We start from the raw sequence: 12373 nt of genomic DNA on the forward strand, positions 1-12373 counted from the left end.
AAGGTTTATTATGTAGTTCATTTATCAATTAAGTTCCAATTAACTAATTATGTGATCACAATTATTACAATTTAAGCACCATAAACTAGCAAGTCACCATATTATAAAGTAATAACCATAAAGCAATGAACACAGCAATATGGTGATAAAATAGAAAACTAATAGAGAATGAATCCAAAGGAAAATTGGAAAAACCATTACAAGGGTAACCCTACCCCAATCAAGACAATTCTATAGGAAGAGAAGTTACAATTCTAGTTCAAAACCCTTTTATTTTAGACACTGCCTAGTGGTAAACCTTACTGTAACTAGAACTTCTGAACTCTTCCTACATGAATCCCTTCATGAATGCCTTGTTTGTGTTCATGGCCATACCTTCTAAGTTCTAACCGACTCCAGAGGACCCTCTTGATGGGACACCCAACTCACTCTCCTCTATGCTTGCCCATTGCATCAAGGTATCACTGAACTTCCTCTAGATGGACATTGACAACTTCCTTTTCTATTATCATTGATGATTGAACTAAGCCTATGAGTTTAATAATTCACAGATCAGACTGCATTTTCTATAAAAACTTCTTTAACAGACATTAAAAAAATTAAATCTATAGTGTCTTTAGTAAAAAAATACAAAAAATCTAGAATGTTTATTCCCTGACAATTGCTCTTTATTATCAAGACAATACACTGATAAGTATTTTTTTATTGTAGTTGGAATTCAATCTCAAGTCCCTTATAAAGACTTCACCAATGGAGTTAATTAAAATCTACAACCCCTCAGGCCAAGACATATGGGAAATAAATTATAATTAAGAATTTGAGGTATATTAAAGATCAAAATTATCATGAACCATTTAGACGGAAAAACTTCATCCAATTACTGGATTACAACTAAAATGCCAAAAAATTGAAGGGTAGAATATGTTACACTCTTTGAGTTGCAAGCATGCTGTATCTGTTGTTAGTCCATTATTAGGAAGCGGTGTTTAGAATCGACCAGATCACAGCTTTGAAATCTTGATAAATCTTTGCTCAGAAAATCTGCCTGCTCGGCTCCTTGCAGCTGCAGCCATCTCGAGCCTCTCAGATTCAGACATCCTCATAATTTTCAGGATGGCATCTGCATATTCTTCCACACTACAAGCAAGAAATCCTGTTTGCAGTCCATCTTCTTCTAAAACAATGTCCATCTTTGGGCCAGCAGAATTATGAGCTGTAGAGATAAGGAAAAGTATGAGCAACATATACAGTATTGGAGTTTTAAATAGGAGATCATAAAAGATGTCAACCAATTGGGATTGCGCCTGCAGCCATATACTCCACAACACTAATGCCAAAATGTTCATCTGTCATGGAGTGGATTCCTGCAACAGCACCACCCAAAAGTCTCACCAAGTCCCTGCAGATTGTGAAGATTAGACCAAGGATAAGACAGCAAAAACAAGGAGATAACCAAGATTGAGTTACTCTTTATTAAAAAAAAGATATCCACGACTTCAATGAGCCAATCCACAAAGATACACTGGCTAATGGAACTTTTTAGTGGTAGTTATGAATTACATATCATTTACATGGCTTCACTAATTCCCTTATGTCAATCACCACTGATCATATTTTATAATGAAAACATATTGTTGGCTCCCTCAAAACACCCCCAGGATTATATGAGATGTCAGTGGAAAAGGACAGTAACTAATTTCTTAATTACGTGTTGATCCACATAAAGTTGATTGTATGCCAAGTATACACAAGATAATACATGCACCATCATAAAGTCCTAGAACCACTGACATAATTAGTCAATGTCAAAAATTCTGTCATTCCACATAATTTAGTTTGACCAGTAGATCAAGACACACATGGTAGCAGCTAACTTAGAACATTTGAATTTCCAACACTAAGGATCACAAGCAACTGCTCTTTCATCTGTTTAAGCAAGTACATGATGTGTAGCAATAATCTAATTAGCTGCAGCCTATGAGGGAAAACACTATCTTCAAATTCCCTGCATGTGTATGACATGTCCTCTACTAGATGAATCAGAAATTAGTGTGTGATACATGTAACAACCCTGAGTGGGAGAAGTCCATCAAATTGGCAATTCTTATTGGACTAAGGATAATCAATTTCTTTATATAAAATGTATACCTGTGGGGGAAGAAGTTAATGCACATATTCATCCATTAAATTCCACAAAACATAATATGGCTGTTTAAAGGATCCAGAATATATTTGACAGGCACAAACCTGTACATCAGATTCCTATAGAATTCGACGTCCCCATCCACCTTTAGCTCAATAGCTTTATTTTCAAATTTTGCAGTCTTTCCTCATCTGAGTTATTCCGACAACTGCCCACAAATTGAAGTTTAGGTCTACGCAAGTCAGCATCTAAGTTTTTGAGAGCAACTGAAAAGGCTTCAAGTTGGAGAGTGTGTGCCTGAGATAAAAGAATCAATTTATGAAGGGCTTGCCATGCATAACTTCAAAAGGCCCCAAAAATGAGCCATCAAAATTATAGTACCTTGTGCTCATAAGGATAACACAAGTATGCCCACCTTCTCTAGTCGAAATTGAGCCACTGATATAATTATTGGACTTTTAGAAGGTCTTTCCAAAGGAAGAACCTGTTTGGACAGCAACTTGTTAAAACTCACAGGTTTTTGCATCGGAATTTTAACAAAAGCAAGAATTATTATAAATTCCTAGTATTATTGTCAGAATAGAGAAAATATGCTACTGACATAAAACTAAAAATATTGCATTTTTTTTTATAAAAAAAATTTTACAAAAAGGGAAAAAAGAAGAAGAAAAAAGAGTAAAATGTGGCTAATCCTACCAACCTGGCACCAATAGATATTATCTTATCACAAAGAAATCATAAATGATAACCTGTTTAATAAAAAATTAACAACAATAAATGATGACTTATATTCAAGAAAATAAATTGAATGCTAAGATCAATAATAAAGTTGTGTCATAAAGAAAAATGGAAGAAGAAATTTGGATCAACAGGAAGAAAAAGAAAAAGCACACACGCATACACGAAGGCCTTCAACCCCACAATGCATACAAAATCCTTAGATTATAGAAACAGGAAATTACAAACCTGAAGTCCTGAAGTATCACAAGGAGAATACACTTGCTTAGTTCGGTGAGGAATTCTCCAAAGCTTTTCAATATGAGACTGGGTCCATGAAGAGTTGACCATAGCAAGGTGTGCACAAGAGCCTACAAATCCATACATCCAGCTAATAATTGTGTAGTAGAGAACTTTGCACCGAGATAGCCAAATGCTGCAACAAACATAAGAAAATTTTACAATATAACATAAGAGGAGAACAGGTGATATGAAGTTGTCTACATCTATTACAAATGCATGCAGGAGCTTTATGTAATGTAAAAGATATCAACTTAGGCCATCAGTGACAACTCGGGAAAGAAATGAATACAGGACCTCATATGACTATTAGGTTGCTCACACGCGTAAGTTAAATATTCATTAATCTGTATAGGCATGTGACCATATACTTGCCTGTATATGGTAAGAGGAAGAAGTGAAAAGCTGCCTGTGGAATTTTTTAAAGGGAAGTACCCAACACAAATGTTTGATTTGCTAGTGACAAAGATGCTTTAAAGTCACTACCAAGTTCATGACTTAGATAAATCCACACTCATCAAATTATAAATCAACATTAATTCCAGAATCATGTGGATTCCAACACATTGCAGGAGCACGAGGAGCAATAACTTCCCTGCCATGCTCCTTAGCAACTTTTTCAATCTAAAATTATTAAAAAAAACTATAATTATATTCTAATTTTCATTATTACAGAAGGAAATGAAAAACCGAAGGTTTTGATATAAAAACAAACCCATCAGGGAAACATCACAAGGCATAGATACAAAATGTGTGATCTAAAGATTTAAGAAACAAACCTTTGAGCAATCAAGGCATCATTGTTATACATTGAGTATCGTTCATGAACACGAGATATCATGTCTCAACTGATAGTAGGGTAATGGGTATAACAGATAACTTTGCATCCAAACATCCATGCAAGTGGATACGTAAAAGCATATCCACTAGTGTCAAAATGATATAAGGGAGTAAACTTGTACAAAGCTTCCCATGAGAGATAGACCGAACCCAGACTTTGACCAATCATAGTGAAGTGAGGGTAAGTGGTTTCTCCAACCCACTTCCTTTTATAGAGATGCACCACCTGAACATATAAGATATCATAAACTAAGATAATATAACAATGGTAACAATGAAACAAAAAATTCAAAGATTGCCAAATATTCACAACAACATGTATTGTAACAGCGACTAACATCAAATGAACAAAGAATCAAACACCCACCATAATCGGTAAGATAAATCACTGAAAATGGTAACAATGAAACAAAAAATTCAAAGTTCAAAATTCAAAGATTGCCGAATATTCACAACAACATGTATTGTAACAGCGACTAACTTCAAATGAACAAAGAATCAAACACCCACCACAATCGGTAAGATAAATCACTGCTACTAAAGTACAAAATCCCAGCACATTCCGAACAACATTAGTGATACAATCAACAAAATTGGAGATACAGTGCTACGCAAGGAAATTGAATATTCCAAAGGTTTGAGGTAGATTTTGCGGACTAACATCTCACCAATAAGCTTTGGCTCAAATGGCATTTCCATAAGGCCCATGGGGTAAGAAGCACAGGTACTCCAAAAATCTCTAGTGCATCCATGTAATTTGTTATTGAAAATTATTTCCTTAGAATTTTATTTATGTTTTTAAAGATTTTGATAGTTGTTGGTATCACCATGCGTAGGTGTCTTAATTTTTCAAGAATTGTCGTGTCCCTTGACAGTGTCCATATCCATGCTTCTTAGCTCATGTGTTCAAAACACACTGGAATACTGGACATGTATGTAACTTACCAATACACACACACAAACAAACAGCAACAAAAACATATAAGGCTAACATCTCAGCAATAAGATTGCCTCTCAAAAAATAAACATGTAACTAACTCTCACTACTACAAAACTATAGGAGTTGTGAAATTTGTTTAATTCCAAAACTTTTTCATGAATTAGTACATCTTGAATATTTCCACACTGACTACATGATCTAAACAAATTCTCAAACTCACAATTAAATAAAATCCCAAATCCAAACAGCTAATTTCACTAATTCCAGAGAGAGAGAGAGAGAGAGAGAGAACCTTAGGTGGGTGAATTAGCTTGACTCTGAATCGATCGAGAGCGCATCAAGCTGTGAGGCGAGGCATCGTGGTCACCAGTGTAGATGATGCAGTCAAGGTCAAGGTGAGAAGTCTATTCTTGGATGGCTTTGACAGCACACCAAAGTATTCTCTCTCCGCCACCACCATCGTTGGTGTAGGGATGAAAGAACCCCACAGCTCTCTTTCTGTTTCGTCTGATGTGGATACATAATTTGATAACGAGGGCTGAAAATGAGAGAACAGTAATCAGACCCCATATCACAAATGCAATAGCCATCAACTCTGTTTTTGGAGCTCAAAACATGCCAAATGGCAGAGACTAAGGTTAGGATAGGCTTCTGTAACTATAACTATGTATGGTACTAGGCACTAACCCGTGATATGCATGGGATAGAGGGAATTTTATAGCAGTAATATCTTTTTCTTTTGAATAAAGATGGCAATTTTTTATTTATATAATATGAACTTGTCAAATTACAAAGACCTGTTATCATGGGCAAGAACTTACAAAAAGAATGGGCTATCTTCTAACAATACATTTTACTCAACATGATTTAAACCAAATTCTACCAATGCCTACGCCACTTTGTTTGTGCCTGATTTACTTGAACAACCTTCCAAGCTTTGCATCTATGAAGCAGCAACTTTGTCTCCACGATCAAGTGACCCCTCACAAAGAGAGAAGGCTGCATCTGCATCGACAAAATATTAATAAGTCTAAAAGCTACTGTAGAACATAAAACTATAAGATTTAACATCTAACATACTAGAAAGAATACCTTAATCCATTTAAATCATTTATAGAACCAAATAATAATAATAATAATAATTTGATTATAAATATGATGACAATAATGTGATGAGGCCACCTGATCGTTTGCTTAAACTAGGTCAATCTAAAGATTCTAAACAAAGCTCAGCTTAAATCTAGGAAGGACACAAGTAGGGGTACAGGCAAGACATGAGCAATTTTTGAAAAATTATAACATGACAAAGTGGGTACAATTCCGGTATGATACAGATACAACACGGATACAACACCTCAAATGAAATGTCAGTGCTTTCTATATCCAAGCATCATGTAATGTAAAAACTCTAACCATTAGCCTTCTAATAACGTTACATTACAAGCAGAGTTTTCACCATAATGAAATCTTATCAATGAGTGTCTAGACCCACTATCATTCTTCAACAGGCACAATCAATCTAAAGCTTAAAAAAACCAGAATTGGCTGTTGTGTAAGCTTTGCTTTGGCAAGTAACAGAAAGTTCTGTTGGGAATTTAATCAAACACATTGGACTCATAGAGAGCCCACCAATTAATAACAACTCCCACATGGAATTCAAACCCACAATCCCACAAACTGAAAGAAACCCATTTTACTAACACAAAAACACATATTATTTCTTGGGTTTTTTTTTTTTTTTTTTTTCATCAATTGCTTTTGTTATATATATCTCTCTTTGTAAAATAGTGACTTTTATCTATAAGGAAAAAATATACAAACATTAAAAGAAAACACAGAGGAAAAAAGGGCATTAAAATTTGAAGAATACAAATGAATGAGAATGAGTGTGGTACGTACCTATTGATGTGGGTAAGGAGGAAGTTTTGAGTTTTACAAAATGATGAAGGCCAAGTATATAGGATCGGTTGAAGACATGAAATGGTGATGTTGAGGCCAGGGCAAATCCCCAAAACGGCATGGTTAAAGTAAGTCAATTGTTTATCAAAGATCACATAACCTTTTAGGAAAAAGTTCATGGATGATTAAGGATATTGGTTTATGATAGTGGTATTTTTTTTATTAAAAAAAAAAGGAAAATTATGAAAAAAATACTTATTTTTGTTTAGTTCTATTTTATATTTTTCATAAAAAATTATTTTAAAATGTTCGTAAAATAATAAATTAACAAACGTATTAAGAGCATCTTAATTCTTAACCGAACCCTTAATTTTAAGTTTTTATTTGCATTTTACAATTAAGAGAAAATATAAGTTTGATGATCGAATAATCAATAACATTTTATTTACATGATATTTGATAAAAATAAGAGAAAATTTTAGTTACAAAATTGGTTGTATACTTAGGTTATAACCTTACTCAATATCATTTTATTAGATGTGAATTTTGAAAAATTCACCATTGGATTATATCTTCTTATATCCTCTATACTTGTAAAATTTCTAGAAAATTAAAAATCAATAGGTATGTCATCAATAAATTATTTAAATTGTAAGTTTTTTTAGTTTAAAATTATGCATAAAATATAAGTTTATAGATCATATAGTAAATAATATTCAATTGACACAAAATTTGATATGTGTATTAATAACGTAAAGAACATGCAATTCAACGGTTAGATTTTTAAAATATGTAGTAATATTTATTTTATAGAGTAAATTTGTAACCTTAGACTACAACTAATTTTGTAGCTAAATTTTGTCCATAAAATAATAAGTATTCCAAATAAAAATAGTTTCTTATATAGAATTATAAAATATACATAGAAATTCTTTTTATATAAATTATTAGTGCACACCTATAAATAATTAATACATACATTTATTCCCTTTGCACATTCAATAAACTAATAATTTGACATAAATGCAAATTTTGTTGAGGCAGAAGTCTAAATGAAGGGAGTCTTATTTGGGAGGAGGGAATGGAATGGAATGGAAAGGAATGAAAAGAATTATTTTAGAATATTCTTCCATTCCCTTGTTTGGGAGTTTTAATGGAGGGAATGGAAAGTCCATTCCCTTGTTTGGGAGTTTAAGTAGGAGGGAATGGAATGGGTAGGAGGGAACACTTATTCCTCTCTATTCCCTTAAAATCTCAAATTTTCATTCCCCCCGAAATTGAGAGGAATGGGAGGGAATAGAATTAAATTTAATAACTTTTTTGTTAAAACTCCCAAATTACCCCTATATATTCAATTCTTTATTTTAAAATAGGGGTCTAATAGTAATATTGTCATAAAATGATTTCATTCCATTCCTTCCATCTTACTTCCAAACAAGATTACTTACATTCCATTCCTTTCCATTCCTTTATTTTAAAACATCCAATCAAGGTTACTTAATTCCATTCCATTCCATTCTTTTCCATTCCTTTCCCTTACTTAAATACATTCTATTCCTTTCCATTCTCTTATGATTATTCAATTCCATTCCATTCCATTCCCTTATAAACTCCCAAACGGAGCCTTAGGCTCCGTTTGGGAGGAGGGAATGGAATGGAATAAAAGGAATATTCTAAGGCTCCGTTTGGGAGGAGGGAATGGAATGGAATGGAATGGAATAAAAGGAATATTTTTAGAATATTCTTCCCTCCTCTTGTTTGGGAGTTTTAACTGAGGGAATGGAATGTCCATTCCCTCGTTTGGGAGTTTAAGTGGGAGGGAATGGAATTGTTAGGAGGGAATGCTTATTCCTCCCTTTTCCCTCAAAACCCTCAATTTTTGTTCCCCTCAAAATTGGGAGGAATGGGAGGGAATGAATTTAGGTTTAATGAAATTTTTGTTAAAATCCCTAAAATACCCCTTTAATATCAACCTTTTTTTTCTCATTCAACCGTAAGAAAAATAAAGCTATAATACTTGCACAATATTGTCCGTCCTCTACAAAGTGAAACTGCTACCGCTGGTCTTTTTTTTTTTTGTCTGCTGCAATTTTCAGATATTGCTCAAACCAAATATGTCTATCTTTTTCTTTTTCTTTTCGATTGTTTGCTAGTCTTTTTTTTTTTTTTTTTTTTTTATGAACTATTTGCTAGTGATTCATGAGAGTGATATATAGTGTTTTTGTACACCTAAAAACCAAAACAAACTACATTTTGTACAACTAAAAACCTTGAAAGTGAAAAGAAACGAAAAAACCTTGAAAGTGAAAAGAAATGAAAACTGCTGTTACCTGTACAGCTAAAAAAAAATTGTATTTAGAAATTTGAAAGTGAGAATTGCTGGAAAACTGTTGTAGAACTGCTGTGAATTTAAAACTGAGAACCGCTAGAGAACTCAAATTTGCTTTTTACTCTGTTTCCTCTTTGATTCTTCTGTTATTTACGAAGCAAGTGGTGTGTTATGTACACTTGCAGTTTTAAGTCAACCATCCAATTAGTTAATAGCTCCAAGGCTTCACCACGTGTATGGTTAAGAGGAAATGTCTACAAAAGCTAGTGTACAAGTTTAGACAAAAGACAGGTGTGTGGTTAAGAAAAAAACAAGAGTAAAAAAAAAAAAATTAAATGAGAAGAAACTAGAAAGTAATGCACTATTGCAGAAAATCATACACTGAGTTAGCATAGAAATTTATTTTTTTACTATTAATGTTGAACATGAAAATGATTCAGCCTAGGACCGAGTAACATGACTCTGCCCAAATTCAAATCAAGGCATTTCATTGAATATATTCTTAGCCAAAAATAATTCAAACAAATTTATTGCCCACTACTTATTCATTAAATCACAACAGAATTCTTGCAATGCAAATAACAAAACCAATATCAGACCAAGATAGTTCCCATTTCTATCCATCAATCTATGTTATAATTTATCAAAGTCAATTCCCTTTCTGTCTAAACAAAATATATACATAATATATTTTATGCATTTGTTTACAACTTATTAAGATGTTAAAGCTAGTGTACAAGGACAGGTGTGTGGTTAAGAAAAAAACAAGAGTAAAAAAAATTTTAAATGAGAAGAAATTAAAATGAAAATTATTTTAATTAAAATAATAGTAGTTTAGAACTTTAATAAGTTGGAGTAGATTATTTTTAATATAAATTTTTTTATGCCTGAGGCCTACATATTTTTGATGGAAAATCCAACATATAAAGAGATGTTCTTTCGTTGCCCAGATCATGAGCGCAAATGTGTCTTATTGACACTGATGTCTAGGCCTAAAAATTAAAAAAAGTGTGGGATTTTTTGGCCAACCTTAGTTTTGGAATGGATTATGTTATTTTGTTTTGTTTTGGCATGACTCATTACCAGAGTTTTTTTTTTTTTAAAGATATTTGTTTGCATTGTTAGACAATATTTATTTTGTTGAGAATAAATATGTGATGCATGAATTGCTTTACAACATAGAAATATACATAACTTGTTTTTTAGCTACAATAAATTTTTTTTTTCCTTAATGAAATTGGGAGATGGAGATGTATTAAATTATCAAATCCATTGTAAAGCATACCAGCCAAAAAAGATCCAAACTAAAACTAGTAGCCCCTAAAAAAAATTTGCAAATTGAAATAAAGAAATTGTACTATTGTTAATTTTTCATGCCATTATCTTCATCTGTTAAATTATTGATTAGCGTGATATAATCTATTCACCTTGACAAAACAATATTGTAATTCAATAATCTAACACAGACCCAATTATAGCTAACTAGTTTCACATCATCCACTAAATACAAACATTTCAAAGCAATTATAAGTTCTCATTGATTATTTTTTATGTTCTTTAAAATGAGGGGTATAATAGTAATGTTATTATAAAATAATTCCATTCTATTCCTTCCAATGTCACTCCCAAACGGTGTTACTTACTTTCCATTCCATTCCATTCCTTTATTTTATAACATCCAAACAAGATTTTTAAATCACATTCCATTCCATTCCATTCCTTTCCCTACTAAATCCATTCCATTTTATTCCATTCCATTCCATTCCTTTAATGATCATTCCATTCCATTCCTTTATAAACTCCCAAACGGACCCTTAGGAATAGGAAAGGAATAAAAAGAATCATTTTAGAATATTCTTCCCTTCCCTTGTTTGGGAGTTTTAATGGAGGGAATGGAAAGCCCATTCCTTTGTTTGGGAGTTTAAGTAGGAGGGAATGGAATGGGTAAGAGGGAACACTCATTCCTCTCTATTCCCTTAAAACCTCAAATTTTCATTCCCCCCGAAATTGAGAGGAATGGGAGGGAATGGAATTAGATTTAATAATTTTTTTACTAAAACTCCCAAAATACCCCTGTATATTCAATTCTTTATTTTAAAATAGGGATCTAATAGTAATATTGTCATAAAATGATTCCATTCCACTCCCTCCATGTTACTCCCAAACAAGATTACTTACATTCCATTCATTTTCATTCCTTTCCATTCCTTTATTTTAAAACATCCAATCAAGGTTACTTAATTCCATTCCATTCCATTCTTTTCCATTCCTTTCCCTTACTAAAATACATTCTATTCCATTCCATTCCTTTCCATTTTTTGATCATTCTATTTCATTCCATTCCATTCCCTTATGAACTCCCAAGCGGAGCCTTAGGAAATGTGTCAAGTGGCATAAGCTCTAGCTATTATATTTGAGGTTTCTACATTTTTTTTCTTTTTTTTTTTGTGGAAAAACACACACACAAAAAAGAGGGCTGCTGAAATTTTTCATAAAATATATTATTACGTTTTATATTTTGAATTAACCCTCACCTTTTTCTTTTCAGAATTTCATCTTCCATGTTTCAATATAGCATATTGTATATACATAAACTAGTTGTGCTAGTGCCCTTATTGTTTCTTAGTCAATCAATTGCAGCACATAGGGTTGTTTATCGTTCTGATTAGTTGGTTTGAAGAGTTGCACTTTGCACCACACGAATAGAGTTGTGCACTTTGCAGCACATAGGCAATTTCAATTCCAAATTTTGAAATGTAAATGTAAAGGCACTTTGTTCCACTAGGTTCACCTATCATGCCTTAATCAAATTTTGAACTTTTAGGATTTTCTATCTTATATTCTTGTGCAAGTCCCAATAATCATCGTAATTTTTTTTAAGAGAGTTTTAACCAATGACGTCCGTTCATGATAATAACTATTTATCATTAGATCAAGACACCAATCGGTTTTTGGTGTAGGTGAGGATTGAACCCCAAATCTCTTATTCAACTATCAGAGACTTTACTAGTTGAATTAACTGAAACCCACATTATCATAAGGTTAAGGCTTTATATCTCAAATTTCAATTTATGGAGGGAAGTATGCAATTATAGTAGGTCCATTTATTTATTTATTTTTGATAATATTAGTAGGTCCATGTAGTTCATGCCTAAACATGATATCAATAGATTACAAGTTTACTTTCTCAAAAAAAAAAAAAAAA

The 12373-nt window shown here is 32.6% G+C and overlaps 1 pseudogene; it reads right to left on the reverse strand.

Annotated features, from left to right (window-relative positions):
- Positions 1-790: 790 nt before the first annotated feature.
- On the reverse strand, positions 791-6995 carry LOC115967398 (annotated as a pseudogene).
- Between the last annotated feature and the right edge of the window lie 5378 nt (positions 6996-12373).

This window comes from Quercus lobata, chromosome 11 (genome assembly GCF_001633185.2).
Source record: "Quercus lobata isolate SW786 chromosome 11, ValleyOak3.0 Primary Assembly, whole genome shotgun sequence".
NCBI classification, from domain to species: Eukaryota; Viridiplantae; Streptophyta; class Magnoliopsida; order Fagales; family Fagaceae; genus Quercus; species Quercus lobata.